Source organism: Juglans microcarpa x Juglans regia, chromosome 5D (assembly GCF_004785595.1).
Source record: "Juglans microcarpa x Juglans regia isolate MS1-56 chromosome 5D, Jm3101_v1.0, whole genome shotgun sequence".
Lineage (NCBI taxonomy): Eukaryota > Viridiplantae > Streptophyta > Magnoliopsida > Fagales > Juglandaceae > Juglans > Juglans microcarpa x Juglans regia.
In genome coordinates, this window is record NC_054602.1 from 22,283,058 (window position 1) to 22,305,968 (window position 22,911).

At 38.2% G+C, this 22,911-nt stretch overlaps 2 non-coding genes across 2 annotated transcripts; one reads left to right on the forward strand and one right to left on the reverse strand.

Moving 5' to 3' along the window:
• The first annotated feature begins 6,058 nt into the window (after positions 1–6,058).
• LOC121266660 lies at positions 6,059–6,167 on the forward strand. Its single transcript, XR_005940881.1, has one exon. It is a non-coding gene; the product is annotated as a small nucleolar RNA R71 (small nucleolar RNA).
• Positions 6,168–14,555: 8,388 nt separating this feature from the next.
• LOC121266638 lies at positions 14,556–14,662 on the reverse strand. Its single transcript, XR_005940859.1, has one exon. It is a non-coding gene; the product is annotated as a small nucleolar RNA R71 (small nucleolar RNA).
• Positions 14,663–22,911: the final 8,249 nt, after the last annotated feature.

Sequence of the window (22,911 nt, forward strand, 5' to 3'; positions counted from 1 at the left end):
TCACGGATATAAAAGTGTTTTGTGTGAGGATTCTCTCTATGGAGTTAACAATGGGTGTGCACACACTCTCATAGGGAATTAGGCAATTATGTACAAGCAACAAGCAAACATTGATCTTATGATAGGAACACTAACAAATGAGACTTCCCCACTCTTTCCAAAAGCTTACTTAGGATCAGAACGATCAACAGAAAATGCTATAATGTGGCTTGGGTTCGGGGCTATATGAAAAAAAAAAGGATGAAAATGATTCAAAAACTTCAAAGTACATAGAAAGGGAATCTTATTAGATATCTCAGTAGACCACACTTTTCACTTGATGTACTCTCCAACTTTTCAGATCATCGAATAATAATGCTTTTCCTTCTCTTTTTTTTTTTTTGCTTGAGAACCCAACACAAAAGAAAGAAAATGCAAATTCCACACCTAGTATACACTTGGAAATAAAAAGGGTAGAAAAATCAGTGTATAGGCTATACTCCAGTGTGGAGGGGCATGGATGATGTGCGCATATGAAAAGAAAAAGCTACATGTGTTTATTGGCTCAAAGTTGGTTACTAGGGGTCTATGGTGGAAACGGTTAGCTTGAAAGGCTCAAATGTTAATCCTATGTTGACCTTTATTATATCTCAAGTATATCCACCATCTTACCACAAACCATGTAATGATATTCTCAAAAGAAGTGCCCAATTCTACAGATCAATGAACGCTTATCACAATTTACTGCATTTGTAGGCTCTCAATCCTCTCCAAAACTCACATGAATACTTAAGCAAAAGAGTTCTCTTGCTACATGTGTCAAACCACCATCTCACCACAAAGCTTGGATGAGTGCATTAGGGGTTCTGTGAATGCGTTAGCAAAAAATGATTATGGTGAGTTTGGTGAATTGAAGAACATGGCTATGAATGAGAATGAGTACACATGTGAAAAGGATGCACGTGTGATGCAAATTAAAAAAATTTGAAACATGAAAATATGCCACAGAGTTCCAACAAGCATTTTAAATACTGAATTTGCACTACCACCCCCCAACTTAAATGAAACATTGTTCTCAATGTTTAAGAATCAAAATTGAATGGAGAGAAACTAAAAAGGGTAGAATACACCTGATGAGTGACGTGGGTAGCTCGCTAAGCACCAAAGATGGTAACCTGAAATGACAAAATGAAACTAGCGTGCAAACAAAAACAAAGAAAACAACAACAAACAAAAAGGGAAAGAAAGAAAATAAGAGAAAACAAAAATAAAACAAAACAAAGAAAACAAATAAAGAAAAACATACCTGCGTAGTGTGGTCAGGGTTGATAGACTAGATCCACAAGTGGAATGTCTTCCACCTATTGAACTTGCCTATCAATTAATACTTTAAGGTGTTAACCATTTACTTTAAAGATTCGACCATCCTTAGGATCCTCTATTTCTACCGCCCAATTCGCAAAAGCATTCTTGACTACAAAAGGGCCGGTCCACCTAGACCAAAGTTTTCCTAGATGTTTATAGAGTCTAGAATCATATAAGAACACTCGATCATTAGGCTTAAACATTTTTCTCAAAATATTTTTATCATGAAACGCTTTCATTTTAGCCTTATAGATTCTAGAGTTCTCATAAGTATCATTTCTCAACTCCTCTAACTCGGTCAACTAAAATTTTCTAAATTTACCTGCTTCTCCCATGTCAAAATTGAAATGCTTGATGGCCCAATAAGCTCGATGCTTGAGCTCCACAGGTAAGTGGCAAGGCTTTCCAAAAACAAGCCTATAAGGTGACATGCCTAAGGGAGTTTTGAAAGTTGTATGGTAGGCCCAAGCGCATCAACTAGTCTCAAAGACCAATCTTTACGATCTGGGTTGATCATTTTTTCTAAAATTTGCTTAATTTCCCTATTTGCAAGTTCTACCTATCCACTTGTCTAGGGGTGGTAGTCAGTAGAGATCTTATGTACTACCCCATATTTTTTCATCATAGCCTCAAAAGAACGGTTGCAAAAATGTGTACCCTAGTCACTAATGATAGCACTTGGTGTACCAAATTGAGATAACACATTTTCTTTGAGAAAGTTAATTACCATCCTATTATCATTGCTCTTGCAAGCTGCTGCCTCTACCCATTTTGACACATAATCTACTGCCACAATAATATATTGATATCCAAAAGGAGGAGGAAATGGTCCTATAAAATCAATTCTCCAACAATAAAAAATTTCAATCATTAAAATTGGGTTTAAAGGCATCATATTACGATAGATCATAACTCCTAACTTTTGACACTTTTCACATGAGCGACAATTGATGTTTGCATCCTTAAACAAGGTGGGCCGATAAAATCCACATTGCAGAATTTTCGTAGCAGCTTTCGTCATTGAAAAGTGGCCCCCACAAGCTTGGGAGTGACAAAATTCCAAAATGCTAGCAATCTCTTTATCAGGGATGCAACGCCTTAAAATTTGGTCAGGACAGTATTTGAAAAATGATCAGCCCAATATAAATTATGTGCCTTGGTCATGAACTTCCTCTTTTCCTAAGCACTCCAATCCACTGGTATCTTACTTGTAGCTAAATAATTCACAATATGAGCAAACCATGGTAGAGCAGTAATAGAAAGTAAATGCTCATTGGGAAAATCATCCCTGATTGGTAGGTGGTCAGAGGTGTCTTCAAAAGTGAGCCTCGAGAGATGGTCAGTCACTGTGTTCTCCACTCCTTTCTTGTCTTTGATGGTGATGTCAAATTCTTGGAAAAGTAAAATCCACCGTATTAGTTGCACCTTAGCATCCTTCTTTGTAAGAAGGTACCTAAGGGCTGCATGATCTGTGAAAATAATAATAGGAGAACCAATCAAGTAAGTACGAAACTTATCCAAAGAAAACACTACAGCTAGCAACTCTTTCAGCAGTGGAGTAATTCATCTGAGCACTATTTAGAGTTCTACTAGAATAGTAAATGACAAAAGGCTTCCCCTCCCTTCGTTGTCCAAGAACAGCACCTACAACAAAATCACTAGCATCACACATGATCTGAAAAGGTAAAGTCCAATCAGGTGGCTGCATTATGGGTGTTGAGGTAAGTTTGCTAATTAGGTTTAAAGTTCTCTTGACAAGCTTGTGTGTACTCAAATGGGGCATCTATAGCTAGGAGGTCACACAGTGGTCTAGACTTGGTGGAAAAATTCTGTATGAACCTCCTATAAAAGCCCACATGACCAAGAAAGGATTTCACATCCTTTACTGTCCTAGGTGTAGGTAACTTAGAGATTAATTCAATCTTAGATTGATCAACCTATATCCCCTAGAAGAAATAATATGCCTTAAGACAATACCTGAAGGTACCATAAAGTGATATTTTTCCCAATTCAAAACCAATTCATTCTCCTCACAACGAGTCAACACTCTCTCTAAATTCAATAAGCATGCACAAAAGAAGATCCAAAAACAGTCAAGTCATCCATAAAAACTTCCATGCAATTTTCAACCATGTCACTAAAAATGCTCATCATGCATCATTGAAAAGTAGCAAGTGCATTACACAATCCAAATGGCATTCTACGAAAAACATAAGTACCAAAAGGACAAGTGAAAGTGGTTTTATCCTGGTCTTCTAATGCAATTTCAATTTGATAATAACCATAATAACCATCCAAGAAACAATAGAAAGGATGACCAGCCACACGCTCAAGAATTTGATCAATAAAAGGGAGAGGAAAATGGTCTTTTCCGGTGGCAACATTCAATTTTTTGTAATCAATGCATATCCGCCACCCAGTCACAAGTTTTGTTGGGACTAACTCTCCCAGGTCATTCTTCACCACAGTAACACCTAACGTTTTAGGAACAACCTGTGTAGAACGTACCCATTTAGTATCAGTAATAGGATATATGATTCCTACATCTAATAGTTTCAACACTTCATTCTTCACCATTTCTTTCATAGTGGGATTAGGCCTACGCTAGGGGTCTCTACGAGGGCTAGTTCCTTCCTCCAAATTAATTTTATGAGAACAAACTAGGGGACTAACACCTTTTATATAAGCAATGCTCCAACCTAAGGCTAACTTATGCTCACTTAAGGTCCGAATTAACTTCTCACCTTGAGACTCAGACAATTTAGATGAGATAATAACAGGAAAAATATCACCTGGAGCATGCTTTAAACCCATAGGCAGACGCTTTAATTCAACTTTGGGTGCTTCCACACTTGAAGGAATTTATTTTTCACTTCTCTCAGGGAATTCCTCTAACCTCGGTTGCCATGCCCGAGTGCCATAATCCTGAGTTCCATAAAAAATAACACAAATATCAACTACATCAAATGGATCACTGATAGAATCAAACTCAGAATTTACAAGAAAATACTCAAGGGGATCAAAATCATGGGCTATAGAAACTCCCCTATCCATGAGTGAGTCAATCATGTTTGTCTGGTGGCTCTCATCATCATCTTCTGGCTGTTTTGCAATATGGAAGATATTCACCTCGAGAGTCATGTTTTCGAAAGATAGCTTCATGAGTCCATTCCTACAATTAATAAGAGCATTAGCAGTGGCAAGGAAAGGCCTAGCTAAAATCAAAGGAATTTTAGGAGTAGTATCAACAACAGAGCTAGTGTCAAGGGTTAAGAAATCAATAGGATAATAAAATTTGTCAATTTGAATTAGAACATCCTCTACTACACCCCGGGGTACTTTGACTGAATGTTCAGTCAATTGCAATGCCACAGTGGTTGGTTTGATTTCTCCCAACCCCAACTACAAATAAATAGAATATGGCATTAGATTCACGCTAGCTCCTAAATCTAGCAAAGCTTGCCCAAACTCATTATTCCCAATGCTTCATGCAATGGTTGGACAACCGAGATCCTTGTACTTGGGAGAAATTCGCTGCTCAATTAGAGCATTAACTTGCTCTGTCAGGAACGTTGTTTTCTTCACATGGTGCTTCCTCTTAACTGTACACAAATCCTTGAGAACTTTTGCATAAGTAGGCACTTGTTTAATCACATGCAAAAGAGGATGATTGATTTTTACCTACCTTAGATTCTCTAGGATTTCATTATTAGGATCCAGAGTTTGCTTGCTTGATTTTAAAGCTTGAGGGAATGGTACCTTAACAGGACTCTTTGTTACCTCAGGTTCCTTGGGCAGCTCAGCATCACTACTATCATGATTCTTTTCCACATCCTCTGATTTGTTCGTTGTTGGGATGTGTAATGACTTACCACTTCGTGTCACAATGACATTCACGTTCTTGAAATTCTCTTGCGCCATATGTTGACCATGGGGTGCGGACTGTCCTTGAGAAGGGAACTTACCTCGCTCATTCACACAAAAGGAGCTCATCAATTTGGATATTTGGCTCTTTATCTCCTTATTTTCTTTAACAACTTGCGTAATCTAAGATTCAAACTTTTGGTTAGTCTTACCCTGAGTCTCAATAAAAGTATGCAAAGTGTCTTCTAAAGGACTCCTAGAAGATGAATGCGCATGATATGGTGCATGATATGATCTAGGGGGTTGTGCAGGTGACTGGTTTTCAGACTTCTAGCTAAAATTGGGGTGATTGCGCCACCCCGGATTATACGTATCAGAGTAAGGTGTAAAAGACTTCTTGTACATACCTAAGGCATTACATTGTTCCTTATACATCCCTCTCATCTTAGCAAGTGTGGGACACTCTTGGGCGAGGTGATCTATCCCGCCACACACAAAACGTGGTCCAAAAGACTCTGCATGATTAGCCACGTGTGTTGGCTTTAAGTCCTTAGTCTTTAACACAACTAGCTCCCTAGTGAGTATCTCAACCTTAACCTTTAGGTTATCTTCTTCCCTGAGATGGTAAATTCCACCACCATTTGGGTTTCCCGCAAGTCGTGACCTATTTGTGCTCTCAGTAGCACTAGGTCCAGTCCAAGTGTGAGCTTTTTCAACAAGCTCATTAAGGTATTCTATGGCCTCATCAGGATCTTTCTGTAAGAACTCACCATTACACATCATCTCCACAAATTGGAGCTCTCTAGGTGTAAGTCCTTCATAAAAATAGCTCACTAAGCGCCAATTCTCAAACCCATGGTGAGGACACATACTCAATAACTCCTTAAATCTCTCCCAAGAATGATACAAAGTCTCAGTATAATTTTGTCCAAAGATAGAGATTTGCCTTTTTAAAGCGTTTGTCTTATGTTTGGGAAAGTATTTATTAAATAAGACCTGAGTCATCTCATTCCATGACCCAATAGATCGTGGTCTCAGCGAGTATAGCCAACTCTCAACTCTATCCTTCAAAGAGAAAGGAAAGAACTTAAGTCTCACAACGTCATCAGTTGCATTCTGATTATGAAAAGCCGCAACTACTTCCTCAAACTCCCTAATATGCACATATGGATTTTCATTTTCCAAGCCATGAAAAGTAGGGAGTAATTGTATCATCCATGTTTTAAAATCCAGTTGGCGAGTATTAGCTGGAAACATTATGCATGATGTTGTGGTTGTGCGTGTAGGGTGGAGGTAATCCCGAAGAGTCGTTGTGGGTTGATCTCCGTGTTCACTCATTTCCTCAGAATTAGAAGAATTATCAAACAAATGATTAGAAAAATTAGACTCTGATTCTGACTCTGACACAGGTCTACAAGCAAACCGACCCAAGGCATCTCTATACTTGTGCATGAAAGGTAGAGAAAAACGCAACACTAAAACAAACTACAAAAAGAAAAAAGAAGATAAAATAATGATGCAGCAAGCTAAAAGAGGGAACAAAGTTACCGCATTTACAAACAGTTAGAAAGAAAAACTATCTAACAATTCTTCTATCATCTCCCCAGCAACGATGCCAAAATTTGATTACGCCCAAAGAATAATGCGGTAGCTGTAGCACAGCTTTAGGGTGTCGATTCCACAGAGAGACAAATTAAAAGAATAGCAGAAGGAACAATGAAACTAAAGAAAAATATGAAATGATTAATGGAGAATAGAGATTAATTTTAAATGCAAATTAAAGTGAATCAAAGTGACTGACAGAAAAAGTATCAAATTTGACAAACAGTAAAACGTCGGGAATCCCTTGCACAAATCCGGTATTTTAATTATTCTTAATTCATTGAATAACTCAATTTGGAACTCAATTCCTAAAATTCTCAATCGGAATGTATAGATTTATAAACCAAAATTAAATCAAATGTAACCCTTTGAAAAATCATTTACCACTTTTAAAATACGTAAATTATTATCCCTATTGAGAAAATCCAACGACGACAATATACTCAGGGAGCGATATTGCAGCAAAGAATTAAGTCAATAAAGATAAATAATTGATCCAAACATAATTAAAGAACCAATCCATTCAATAGAAAAAGCATCACTGAATCCATAAATAGAATAAATTCTATGATTATTCGGAGAAGAAAATATCAACAATGAATTGAGAATGATAAAACAAAAAAGTTTTCGTAATTGAAAATCAAATACATAAATTAAAAATAAATTAAAAATATCATCTACTGTACAAGTTCATTCCTAACCCTACTTGAGAATTTAGTTACCCCTAAATATAATGGACAACAAAAATCTCAAGAGAAAAATAGAGCAAACGGCGGCCATGGAAATTAATTTTCTTCGTTCTTCAGTTCGTCTTCTCCAGCAACGGTGCTCTGGTTCTTCGCTTAAGAATATATATGAGGTGTCGTGTGATGCATGAAAGTGTGACTTAAATTGTGTGGGCCCACCTCTTGTGTCGTGCCCCCCACATGTAAAACCATTAAAAAAAAAAACATATTCGGTAAAACCCAAAAAGTAAAACTCAAAATGGCCCCCATGTGATTACTTTCCAAACCAAAAGACCCTTTTTTTTTTTCTTCAGCATGTGTACTATGAGTTTCTCCAAAGTTCCAAACCAAAAATTGGATCCCACGTGTGTGTGAGTCCAATGAATAAGAATGAATTACCTCTCCTGGGTCCCGCAAATGTGATTTTTTTCTTTTTTTTTTTGTTTTTACGCTTTTCATTTCTTGACCTTAAAATCCAACAGAAAATGACATGGGTTAGAGCATAAATTGAAAACTTCCAAAAATGTTAAGTGTAAAACCCAATTACAAATTATCTCTCACCAACCAATAATGCAATATTTGAGATTTAAAATGTTATAAAATCATGCTCAAATATATCTCAGTGTGAATAGATATTAAATTCAACAATATAAATTATATCTCATTATTTCTATTCATATTTTAGCATTTTAATCTAATAATAGGGTATTTAGAGTGTACTTTCGCGCACTCATCAAGAAGCTTTGCATTGGTGGTGTTACAACTGACCAAAAATTCAACGGATGAATTTCTAGGTTTTAAGAATCTCTTTGTGACAACCCGGACTTAACCAAGTCCTCTCTTGCTTTTGTCAGCATGATATACCTAAGTTGGACAGTGCATAAGGTTTAGAGCCTTAAGAAATCTTGGGGTTTTATTTATTTCAAATTTTTTTCCTGGGTGTAATTCATTTTAGCCCATGAGAGAGGCGCAACAAGGCCATTGGATTTCAGCCAGCCTACTAGATTGAATTACAAAACCCTAGAAGGTTTAGGGTACACGCCCAACCCCCAAAAACCCATGGCCATTTGTCATACATTCAAGGCCCAACAAATCTTGGACCAAATAGTGGGAAGTAGGGTGAGAGAATTAGGGTTTGGTGTAGCCTAAAAGCCTTAGCACGCCATCCATGACAAGAACATTAGATTTTTGACATTTGTTATTCATGTAGAGGGAAAGAAGGATTTTTCTAGAGGAAGTAATCATGAGGCGCCTACGGAAGACAAGGGATACTCGGCCATTCCACCAACACACGCCAACCACCCACTTTTTCCTTGCCAATTGTCAAAACCATGTGAGTTCCAAGGAAGATTGCATGGGAAAGGGGTGCATAAGGGAGCTCAAAGGACAAAAATACAACCAACCAAGAGTTAGGGTTTTGGCCAAGGTGAGATGCACGCCCACCCTAGAAGATCCAACAACTTCTTTGCCAAAGTGTCAGACATGCATTCGAGAGGGGAGTTTCTAGAAAGAATAAATGATTAGGAGTGGAGAGGCACAATGGGACAAGGCAAAATCCTAGTCCCTAGGTTCGGCCACACACACATGCTACTCTCCCACGTGCCACATGTCACTCACCTAGGAAGTTGTCACTACATGCCACCCCAAGAAGCTAGGGAAGTGGAAGAGACCTTATGGAGAAATGAGAAGGGCGAACAAAACACACACACACCACTTGCTAACTGCCAAGCATGCACACACTCATCCTCCCAAGAATGATTCGGCCACACACTCCCTACGTTCGGCCACACACACATGCACACACCACTTGACCTTTTACCCACTAGATTCATTGAACTTAAACACGTGAAGAGGGGAACTCTTGAAAACTAGGGTTTCGGATGAAGGGTCTCACACGCCACTTGTCAATAGGACTCTTAACTTTACCAAAACAACACAATGATGAGGAAGATGAAGGGGGTTTTGGCCATTGTACCACATGGCATCCGCGTGAGTCTCTTACATTTTCAAGGTTAGAGTGTGAGAGAAGGGAAGATGTCTATAAAAGGGGAGGGGCCGACAAGTGAAGAGTCTTTTTGGGCAAATTTCGAATTCTCAAACACTTCATTCTTGCTTCTCTTCTCCTCTCACATGCCTAAGCCATTTCTCACCACTTTCTTGCCACCCAAACACACGTCTCCTCCAACCTCCAGACAAGGAAGGAAACTAAGGGTCTCGCTTACTAAGGAAGAGGGAGCACGGTACATCCACACAACTCTCTCTCTCTCTCTCTCAGGATCTTTGAGAGAAAACTAGGGTTTCTCAGAGTTGGGAGGCCAAAAGCTCAAGGGATGATCTTCAACCCATGCCAAAGTTTTTCGGCCATAACACATCACAAGCACTTTACACTAAGCCAAGTGATAAGTGTAACGCCCCGTTCCTGGAGGTCCGGAGAGTTAGCTCTTAATACCTTATATCAACTTAAATAACACAACTATAAAATCCAGAAAATTTCATAAAGAATTAATCCATTTAATCAATCCAAATATCTATGTTCCTCCATGGGGACGACAAAGAAATTCTCAATAACATAAATTATAAATTTTCCATAAACTCGAAAATATCCTGAACTCATCAAATCAAAAGCACTTGTACCCTCAGGCACTTATTCCACTACGATCATCACACCTTACTAAAACTTTATACTCTTGTTCTCCAGCTGAACCATCAAAATTATCTGAAAAATATATGGAGATAAGGAATGAGTTATCAACAACTCAGTAAGCAGAGGACATATACTAGTGTGTAAACATGAGCATTTACAGAGTTCAGAATGTAGAACAAAATATTTTCTTTCATAATGCAGAATCAGAATAATGTTTTCAAAATGCAGCGTCAGAACGTGTAATAAAAAATATCAGAGCGAAAATTCAAAAATATTCATAATCAAAATCCCTTTGGCAGAGCATAAACTGAAACATCACATCTTATCTTATCATATTAGAACAAATACTATGTTTAACCCCTGTGGTAGGGTTGTGCAAACCCCGATAGCTAACCGAACAGAAACAGAATGTGAATCTTCCCCTTATTCATTCTCAGAGCCCCGAGTGTGCACATAGGAAAGACCACGCATAAAACCACTTTGTTTCCAAAGTGGGTGCACCCGAAACAGAAAAGTTGGTACCAACCCGAACAGAGGCTACAGTTTTACACCCGTGGTAAGGTCAGAATGGAACAGAAATAGAAATAGAAAGTTATGCCAGAGGTTTTTCAGAAATCACATCAGATCATAATAGAGTACAGAAAATCTTCAGAACAGAACAAAATCATATCACAATATAATTTATGCACATAATTTCATATTTGCTCCCTTTTTCAAAGTTCAGAAACAGAATGTCAAAAATATGCTCATGTCTACACCAGTCATGGCAGAAAATACTTTCTTCTTAAACAGAATCTCATGAGTAATGCAGAACAAATAACTGATGTAGTTCAAATTTATTTTCATAACCAAATATGTATATTTTTCAAAAATCAACATCAGCTCATTTTATTTTAATGCAAAGTCTAGCATATGAACCCCGCTTACCTGGACTTCTTAGTTTTTTTCAGAATTTTCCTCAAAAATGTCGAACAATAATTAATCGTCACCTATAAAATAATCACGTAATTCTCGTAAATAAATCTTTACTTAATAACATGTTAAAATACTTAGTGATTTTCTGTAATCATAATTATATAAGAGTGTACTACTACATAATAAAAGTTTAAAAGCACATTAATATAACATGTAATAAAGGGTACTAATGTAACTTCATTTAATTCTTTGAAAACCAATATACCCGCATAAAACAAATAAACTTGCATGGCAGGGGCTTACTCAAGGAGGAATCACGCGGCAGCGTGCGACGTAGCGAGGGGCTAGGCAGACGGTGGTGATCTCGGCGGAGCACTGAGAGAGAGAGAGAGAGAGAGAGAGAGAACACGGTGAAAGTATGAATGAGAGACGGAAAGAGTACGGCGTGCGAAAGGGAGAGAGAGCTCACTGTGGGACAGCGAGAAGGCATGTGACTGGTCGGGAGCTACGTGCGGTGGCTTCGATCGTGTAACGTGGCTGAAAAATCAAGGGGCACAGGGAGAGGGAGAGGCCGGCGGGGGAGCTCAGTGGTCGGCTTGAGCAAGGACTTGCTCTGTTTCAGGAGTGGGAAAATAGGGGACAACAAGCTGAGTTTGTGGGGAGCGTGGTGGCGCACGGTGGGGGTAAAGGCTACGGAGTAGTACGCTAGGCCTTGGGTAGGCGGTTTCCGTGAGATGGAGGTGGCAGTGTGAAGGAGTTTGCTGCCAACGTACAATGATGGAGGCTACGGCTGTTCTTGGTGCAGAGGTTTACTTTCGCGTGGCATGGGCAGTGGCTACCCTTCGGTGGTGCATGGGGTGGTGGACTGTCATGCGAGGACGCAGAGATGACTCTGTGAAATAACCATGTGCGGCTGAGCTAGTGGGTGTTGGGAGGCAGTGACAGGGAGAAGGCTGAAAAGGGCAGCAACTGTGTTTCGGTAGTGGGAAACCGAGAGGAGGGGGGGAAAAAGAAGAACGACTATACTAGGTTTTTCGTTGAGGATGAAGAACGTGTAAATATATAGATGGATGGATGACCAAAAGAAAACCCTAGAGATGAGAGAGTAACGCGCATGCTGTGGAGAAAAACTAATTCAAGTGTAACCCTAGTTGAGGGAAAGTGGCGTGCATGGAGAGGAAAAACAAACGAACGTGAAACGGGTAGTACGTAAAAAAAAAAAAGGTAACACGGGCTTGGGCTTTTTCCGCGAATTATAGGCCCTGACTCAAACTCAAATAAAAGAAAATCCAACTTGTTTAAAAAAATTATCTCCACCCATAAAATAATATTCAAAAAATTCCCCCTGGCTTTTTCATATACATAACCCGAAAATATATATATATATATATATATATATATATATATATAAAACTTGGCATTAGGCTCGGTTGTTACAATAAGTATGATTTTTATTACTCTTTTATTTATGAAAAGTGTCATTTTTCCTTCAATACTATTGATTTTATTTTATTTATATATATTTTTCTTTATTTTCTTGGATGTGAAGGAATGAAAAGATTTAGTATGAAAGGAAAGCATTTTGGTACAAAAGAAGAGATTACGAATCAAACCAATGAGAGGCAGTGAGATTTGAAGAGAGCATAGGAGATTTAGGCGAGGAAACTTGAGACTAGAAGGTGCGACCAGAATTAGAGACAAGAGATAGGCGATAAGCGAGATATTTTACCTTTTGGGCGAGAAGACTTGACACAAGGCTTCGGGCGACTAGATTGGACAACCAGTCAACTTAAAAGACCAACCTAAACGACATCATGGGCAACAACTAGTAAAAGCGACTAGCTTTACTGCTTGGTAGGTTGGTGAAAGGAGTCTTTCATCTCGGTCAGGAATCTTACATCTTGGTCATTGGGCAAGGAGACCAGTTATATTCAGCGCACATGGCATCTACTTGGAGGGACCCTTCCTAGTTTCGCAATCAATCTGCTGACCACCAAATTCTCCCGAACTCTGTAAATCAAGCCGCTTATTATTGAATCTTCCATTTTAGATAATCCCGTTATTTTTGGGATAATCTTCTTTTATGTTAACATTTATCTTGTTTCCGGATTTGAGTTTTGACATCTATTTAATCCTGTCTTATGGGATGAGGGTAGGAGAGTTTGAGTTTATCATTTAAGTTTATTTCAAGGAGATGGATCTGGAGGGCAGAGACAAGAGTCGTTTAGTTCATCAACCGACTCCAATAAAAAACACTAGTTTTATTATTATTTTTTTTCAATTTCATTATGAACTAATTTTATTTTCTAGAGCTTTGATGTAGTCTAGCATTGAACACACAATTTATATTCTAAGTTATTTTATTGTCAATATTTTCATGCTTGAATGTTTATTCCTTGTTCTTAATGCTTGCAATTTCCTAGCTAATTATTGTTCGATCTATTGAATCGCAATGAGACCGAGAGGTGATGATTAGAGCTCTAGGATTAAGCACCAGTTGAGCGAAAGTAGAGATACTTTACTGCGATTAGTGTGTTTGCAAGAAAAATCCAATGAACTTAATGAGTCTCCAATTAGTTAAATTCACATAGATATACGGAGTTATTAGTTGTAGATATTTATGGTTAAGGAATTTTTATCATCAACTTGGGATAATTGGAATTCTATAACAAGGAAAAATAAATTGTGTGGAATTTGCTAGGTGAAATCAAACGCTCTAAATCTATTCTTATTATCTTTAAAGTCTTAATTTTAATGTTATTTTCTTCAGTTTAATTTAGATAATCTATTCTTCAAATTTTGGTTTTCCAAATAGTAATTAATGTAGTAAATTTTAGTACTCAATAGCATAATTATTTCTTGTGGGTTTGACATCTGTTTTCTTTAAAACACTTTACTACTTGTTACGATTTTATGCACTTGCAGATATTTTTCAGCATAACAAGTTTTTGGCGCCGTTACTGGGGAATAGTTAGTTGTTATTGATATTGATACTAGCTAGATTTTTACTACTTTGAATTTAATTTTATTGGTTTAAATTAGATCTCAGTTTGGTTTTTCTTTTCAGGAATTAGAAGTGCATGTCCTAATCTAAATCATTGGAGCATACACTTTTCGATCCCGAGATTGAAAGACCCTTATGTCAGATCAATAAAGAGAAAATGAAAGAGGTCGCCACATCTAAATTTAATATGGCCGACCAGGAGCACAAGGCGTTAAGAGACTATGCTATGCCATCTGTCAATGGGGCGACATCTAGTATAAGGTGGCCAGCTATACAAGCCAATAACTTCGAGATCAAGTTGGCCATCATTTAAATGATTCAACAAACCGTCCAATTTGGGGGCTGTCACAAGAGAATCCTAATGTCCAAATTGATCCTAATGCCCAGCGTCATCACCATCTGGGAGGAGTTGGCACAAAAATTCTTAGCAAAATATTTCCCTCCGGCCAAGACAACGAGGTTAAGGAATGGTATCACTACCTTCACCCAATTTGAGGGTGAATCATTATATGAGGCATGGGAGAGATACAAGGATTTATTGCGCAAATGTCCACATCATGATCTCCCAGCTTGGCTTCAAGTACAGACATTTTACAATGGTTTGGGACCCACAAATCGATCTATGGTTGATGCAGCTATAGGAGGAGCATTAATGAGTAAGACCCATTGATGGGAACCAAGGTGGGCCTAGTCTTAAAGATCATTTGTAAATTCTAGATGGGCCAATTACAGGATCAAGGACCAAGAAGATCAAGGAAGCAATGCACGGATTGGTGCAATCCACTTGGGATGAAGCTAGCAAGAGCCCAACACTCAAGATGGGCTTGAAAGAAGGAGAACCAGCTTTGATCCACTTGATTCAAGCTGTGGAAGACATGGCTTAGAGATAGGGCCTATTGTTATTTGAGACTTGAAATTTGGTTAAATGATTTATTTTATTAGTTTAGAATAAGTGGGTTTGAAGATGTCTGGCCCACACGTCTTATTTTCAATGAACTAGAGTTTTCAAGAAGGCCTTGTATTTTGGCCAAGGGCTTACTTGGAAAGTTACTTTTAGGAATTAGGGTTTTAAGAGGTACTGTAGCGTTACTGTAGCCGTACTGTAGCCGCGGTACTGTAGCTTGACACTGTTCATCAGGGGCATTTTCGGTAAAAGGGGGCTTTATTTTGGCTAGGGTTTTAATTAGGTTTAGTTTAAATACTCCTTGTAGCCTCATTTGAAGAGGAGACAATATTGAATTTTATTTGTGAGTTGAGTTTTCTCCTCTTGTTCTTGATTGAACTCTTGAACTTATCAAAGGTAAATCACAACCTTTGTGGCGTTCCTCCTTTGTAATCTGGGTTCTTGAGACGGGTTCTTCAACGGGTCTAGATTTTAATATAATCTAGGTTCTTGAAACGGGTTCTCATCGGGTCTAGATTCTCCATCCTTGACTTGATTTTTGGCTTTCTTGGGGAGTTTTCAAATTGATTGTGGGTTCAAGGGAATTCATTCCCGCGGGTTCATATCATTGAAGCCGCATATGAACTTTTGGAAGAGTTGGCGTCTAACAACTATCAGTGGGCCGCAGAGAGAGCAATGCCAAAGAAGGCAGCCAACATCGTTGAGCTTGACTCTATGTCCGCAATTGCGGTCCAGTTGGCAAATCTATCCAAACAACTAGGTAAAATGAATGTTAATGTTATTCAAACTAATGTTATTTGTGATCATTGTGCAGGAAATATTCAAGTGTAGATTGCCAAGTGGGGAATCCTTTTGCCCAACCAAGTTATGAACAAGCCCATTTTGTGTCCAATTTCCAACGTCAAAACAATCCTTATTCAAACATGTTCAATCCCGGAAGGAAAACTCACCCTAACTTTTCATGAAGCAATAACCAAGTGCTGGTTAGACCATCTCAACAGTTTCCATAACAAGAGAAGAAGCCAACACTTGAAGATATGATTATGCAGTACATGCAAAACAACTCGGCTTCAATCCGCAATCTTGAGGCACAAATTAGTCAGCTCTCAAACATGCTTACCGAGAGGACAATAGGGACTTTATCGAGCAACACTGTGACCAATACAAAGGAACATGTCAAAGCCATAACGTTGAGAAGTGGGCGGACAGCCACAAACATTAAATACAATGCGGGATGCAACTGACCAGCAAGCTGAGAAGACTAAAGAGAATAAAGGGGTTGCAAAACCCAAGAAATCCAGGAAGTTTATATTTGAAACTTATTCTCTTTCAATTTATGATCCACCAATTCATTTTTCACAAAGATTAAGAAAAAATAAGATTAATAATCAGTTCTCTAAATTTCTGAGTATATTTAAGCAACTGCATATTAATATTCCTCTCATTGAAGATTTAGAGCAAATGCCTAAATATGCAAAAATTTTGAAGGATATATTATCAAACAACCAGAAGTTGGAGGAGCATGAGACTGTAATGTTGACCGAGGAGAGCAATGCAATTTTACAAAAGAAGCTGCTGCCTAAGTTGAAAGATCCGGGGAGTTTCACGATCCCTTGCACTAAAGGAAATTTATATTTTGATAAACCTTTATGTGACTTAGGGGTAAGTATTAATCTAATGCCTCTCTCTGTTTTTAGGAAACTAGGTCTTGGAGAAGCAAAGCTGACTACTATCTCTCTATAGTTGGCAGACAGATCTATTAAATACCCGAGAGGACTCATTGAGGGCGTACTGGTGAAAGTTGATAAGTTCATCTTCCCGGCCGACTTCATTTAACTTGATATGGAGGAGGAAGAGGAGATCCATTTGATACTAGACAGACATTTCCTTGTGACGGGGAAAACCTTAATTGATGTCCAGCAAGGGAAACTCATTTTGAGGGTCGGCAAGGAGCAGGTCATTTTTGACGTATTTAAATCTATGAAATTCCCTTCCAAGGTACATTATAGTTTTCAAATAAGCAACAGAGACGTGGTTATGGCCGACGAGACTTACGGAGCTGAATTTCCACAGCTACCAATTGAGGTATGTCTTACTCACTTTACATCTATTGAATCCGAAGATGAAGAGGTTAGGGAGTGTGAAAGATATTTGGAAGCTATATGTAACACCCCGCTTCCCAAGAATACATTTTAAAATTTTCGGGGAGCCAGTGTGCTACTACTAAACTTAAACTTAAAAGTTTTTCTTTTTAACAAAGCGCCAGATGCAAAAGATTTCCATAAAATAACAAACTTCAATAAAGACTGAAAATCCAAAATAAAGTCTGCGGAAGCACTTATTAAAAAATACGGAACTCTCATGTGCTTATCAAAATAATTTATTTAAACTTTAAACCATAGAAATAATCATAGCATAATCTGTCTAGGCCTCTGCCTCGCCTCCCGGGGTCAAGTCCTGTCCTGCAGTCTCATCCTCATAAATGTCATCACCTGGGGTATTTTAAAAACATAAAAAAAAAACTAAAATGAGTCGAATACTCAATAAGCAACACATTATATAGTAAACATAATAAACAAAAGGTTTTTTCAAAAAGTGCAAATCTCCGCCTCATGAGAGCTTTCAACACTCCCCATGTCTCTACTGGCCTCTCATAATTTCTCCTCCTATTGGTCACTAATTGATCCCACCAAATAATAGCATAATCAGTAGACTCAATTACAGCCAACTTCACTTTCTTCTCCTCAGAGTAATTATGGCAATCAAACACCAACTCTATTTTTTTCTCCCACTCTAGATAGACCTCAGGGTCAGCTCTACCTTGGAAAGATGGTATTTTCATTTTGATGCTCCCAAGGTCTCTATCTACACCATCCCTACCCCTGAGATTCCCCTCAAGTCGTCTTTCACGCCTAACTCTTCCATGTCTACCCGACCCAACTTCAGATGCTAAGTCTTCCTCATCTTCACCATCTCCCTCATTCTCATACTCATTTTCAACTCTATGCTCACGTTGCCTCCTATCTCTCCCACCTTGCAGATTTCTAATCGCTGCTTCTTGATGATCCATCCTATCTCTCACTTCACCCAGCACAATGCTCTCCCCCTTGGTGATGCGCTACTCCGCTGAGACATTATAAGGTGTTGCACAAAAGAATGTTAGTGGCAAAAAAGAAGACCTCACACACTCCCTTACGTGTTTACACTCGAATAATGGCACTCCACTAGTCTTTCACTCTTAATTTGGCTTTTTCCTGATAATAATCTCACACTCTTGCCTTTTACCTCAAGAGTTTTCCCACTCAAGTTCTTTAAGAACGAATTGAACTCAATCAAGACAAAGCAACCTTATTTTATCCCAACTAGTAATTAGGTCTAAGAAACAAGAACAAGAGAAACACGGAAGGAATGAAAAAAAATGGCACATGAATTAAGAAAATTATACGAATGAAATAGTAACTGTAAGATAAGATACGAACTATAATAATGTATGCTGCCCCTTTGGTGATAAGGCTAAAGAAAATTTTCTGAGTTTTATTTTTTATCTTTTTTATTTTCCTTTCTTTTATTTTCTTTTCTGTTCTTTTCTTTTCACCAACTGATTTGATCACAATCAAGAATAAGCAATTGAGAAAACCCTAACAATAAATCAAAAACCCTAAGACAAGTGATATACGACAGCCCCTAGAACAACAGATTTTAGCCAACATAAACCCTAGAACAATGAGATTTGGAAACCCTAACAATAGTGAAGAAATACAGCAGCCACCTCTAATTTTTTTTTCTTTTTTTTTTTAATCAATCCTACAACAATGAAACCCTAGAATTAAATATGCAAGAAAAAAAAAAGATAGAATCAGACCTGATTGGAAACCTTGCTCTAAATACCAAATGATATGAACCCGCGGGAATGAAATCCCTTAAACCCATAGTCAATTTGAAAACTCCCAAAGAAAGCGAAATTCAAGTCAATGGATGGAAAAACCTAGACCCGATGAGAACTCGTTTCAAGAACCTAGATTATATCAAAATCTAAACCCGTTGAAGAACCCCTCTCAAGAACCTAGATTACAAGGGAGGAACGCCACAAAGGTTGTGATTTACCTTTGATAAGTTCAAGAGTTCAATCAAGAACAAGAGGAAAAACCTCAACTCCCAAATAACATTCAATATTGTCTAACCTTCAAATGAGGCTACAAGGAGTATTTAAACTAAACCTAATTAAAACCCTAGCCAAAATAAAGCCCCTTTTTACCCAAAATGCCTTGATGAACAGTGTCACGCTACAGTACCCGCGGCTACAGTAACGCTACAGTATCTCTTGAAACCCTAATTCCTAAAAAATAACTTTCCAAATAAGCCCTTGGCCAAAATACAAGGCCTTCTCGAAAGCCCTAGTTCATTAGAAATAAGACGTGTGGGCCAGACATCTTCAAGCCCACTTATTCTAAACTAATAAAATAAATCATTTAACCAAATTGGAAGTCTCCAATAACAATAGGCCCTATCTCTATGTCACGTCTTCCACAGCTTGAATCAAGTGGATCAAAGCTGGTTCTCCTTCTTTCAAGCCCATCTCGAGTGTTGGGCTCTTGCTAGCTTCATCCCAAGTGGATTGCACCAATTCGTGCATTGCTTCCTTGATCTTCTTGGCCATTGATCTTGTAATTGGCCCATCTAGAATTTGCAAATGATCTTTAAGAGTAGGCCCACCTTGGTTTGCATCACACTCTTTGGAAGCAGGTGGTCACTTTGATGGAGCAAAAACGACAGCGAAAGTTTTACAATGCAGCTTTTATTGGCCAACTATTTTTAAAGACTCTTTTAATGTAACACCCCGCTTCCCAAAAATACATTTTAGAATTTTTGGGGAGCCAGTGTGCTACTACTAAACTTAAACTTAAAAACTTTTCTTTTTAACAACGCGCCAGATGCGAAAGTTTCCATAAATAAAACAAATTTTAATAAATACATAAAATCTAAAATAGAGTATGCGGAAGCATTTATTAAGAAAATATGAAAGTATCATGTGCTTATCAAAATAATTTATTTAAAGCTTAAACAATAAAACTAATCCTAGCATAATTTGTTTAGGCCTCTGCCTCGTCTCCCGGGGTCAAGTCCTGTCCTGCAGTCTCATCCTCATAAATGTCATCGCCTGGGGTGGTTTAAAAACATAAAAATATATAAAAAATGAGTCGAATACTCAATAAGCAACACATCATACAGTAAACATAATAAACATAAGGTTTCTTGAAAAATGTGCATACTCATAAATACATACGTAAATAACATGAACATGAACATGAACATGAACTTATCTTTCACTTATCATATGCTGCTACCCACTGTTAACCCTCGTGAGTCAGGGTTAGCAAATCTAAGTAGATTCCAATTTCGCCAGTGGCTGCGAGTTGTGGAATCCATACATAAGGAAGACATATTGGGTGCACTACCAGCATACACGACCTGGCAATGCAATATGCCCATAACATAGGTACCGTCTTCATATCATAACATAGGCTGTTACATATCTTATCATAATCATACTTGCATACTTGTCATTTCATAGATTTCAAAAGAAATCACATACATACTTGTCATATCATATCATATATTTTGAATAAAATCGCAATTTTTCATAAATGTCGTGATACATGTTTCCTCACATAAATTCATGATTTTTCATAAATAATTTTATGCATAACTCTCACATAAAATTATGACTTTTCATAAATAATTTTATGCATAACCCACACATAAAATTATGCATGACTTTCCATAATTATTTTTAATGCATAAATTATCACATAAGATCATCAATATTCATAAACCTTCACATAAAATCATGATTTAGGTATGTAAAAAGTGGCTTCCAATGAAGGGCATGTATTGTAAAAGACAAGTAGTTTACCATACAAATGTGTAAGGGTATGATCATGCTACTTACATTGCAGCACTAATCCACTATTTTCGGCACGTAATTGGTCGCCTATAAAATAAACACGTAATTTGCATAAATTTCTAATTAAACATGTGATTTTTTTTAAAACCTAAAATACTAAAATTGTCTATATTTCCTAAACCTAAAATCTTCCTATACCAAATTATTCTCAAAACTCTAAAGTATCGCAACTCTCATACTTTGATCTCCACATAATTATTTCTCTTAAAATTTATGATCAACCTTCAGATTACATAACTCTGTAAATTTCATACACGTATTATAACTCCAACTTCATGAATAATTTCCGTCAAAGGCCCACAACACGTATCCTTCCAATTAACATTTTCATGCAGTTCATTTATTCAATATATATATATATACATATATATATATGCAACATAACTGGGGTAGCCTGACGGAAGGAGAAGAAAATAGTGGGAGAGAAAAGAGAGAGACAGACTGAATGTCGTGAGTGATAGAGGGAGAACAGAGAGTGAGAATCGCGCTATGAGGGAAACAAAAACTTACCGTGAGATGAAGAGGATGCGTGCGACGATCTGGGGTCGCTTGAGGTGATCGACGGCCCTTTTCATGCATGTGGAGATGACGTGGAGGGGCTGGCGAGGTGCAGTGGTTTTTGGCTCATGGTGGGGTATAAAAACTCTATTTTAAGGGGCTAAAAATAGGGGCTTGCCATATCCTCTAGGTGGTTCATGGTTTACGATGGACTTGGGCGGATCTAGGTGGTTCTTCGTGGTGCTGTGGCTGAGGGAGGAGACGTGGAGGAGCTTCCTGCGGCATGGGTTGGATTTGTTGCTGCCACATGAAGTTTCCTTCGGACTGGTTCTGTGCAGTGGGTTCCCGGTGGCATGCAGTGGTCCTACGACAGAGTGGCTCTAGCCCTTTTCGTGGAGGGGACGACTGAGTGAAGGTTCATGGTTTGCCCATGGGCTGGGCGGTGCTTGTGATTATGTCGTGGCATTCCTGTGCAAGGGGAGACTTCGTGCAAGAGGGGCATGTGCATGGCAGCGTGATGCATGGTGGTTTTTGTGGGCTCTTGACATGGAGGAACTCTCGGTGAGGGTGGTGTGTAGTGGTTGGGTGCATGGATCTGGTTTCTATGGTGGTTCACAGCAGAGGAAGAGAAGAGGGGCAACGGGTTGGATGTACTGAGCCTCTGTATATAGACCAACGAAAACCCTAGTGATGAAGAAAAATACGCACGTGCATGGGAGTGGATTGTTTGAAATTCATAGAAGAAAATCCGGTAGCTAGGAGTTTTATTATGAAAATGAAATAAGAATGGTAATAGTGTTTGGACTCTAACTCTCATGAGCTTGGAGAAAATAATAATAATAATAATGGAGCCTTAATTTTAAAAAATAATCTATCCGATAAATTCTTTTATGGGCTTTAACTTATTTATTGAGCCAAATAAAATTATCCATAATTTATCCCTAAAAATATAGGATTGGGTCGTAACATTTAATTTTGTTAATTTATGTGATCATTGTCAAATGGTTGGCAACATTTCTAGGAAACATGAGATGCCTTTAAAAAATATTTTAGTGATTGAATTATTTGATGTTTGGGGTATAGATTGCCAAATGGGTGGAAGCGGTCGCCTTGCTGACCAATGATGCAAGGGTCATAGTAAATTCCCTGGAGAAGAACATTTTGTTCCCAATACGACACTAGAAGGGCCATAATCAGTGATGGCGACAAGCATTTTTGCAATTGCCAATTTGAAGCGCTACTGACTAAGTATGGAGTTACCCATCACGTAGCGACACCATACCATCCTCAAACGAGCGGCCAGGTCAAGGTGTCTAATCGGGAGCTGAAGCGAATGCTGGAGAAGCTTGTGAGTTTCTCTCGGACTGACTAGGCGAGAAGGTTAGATGACGCGCTATTGGCCTATCGGATAACATTCAAAACACCGATTGGGGTGTCACCATATCG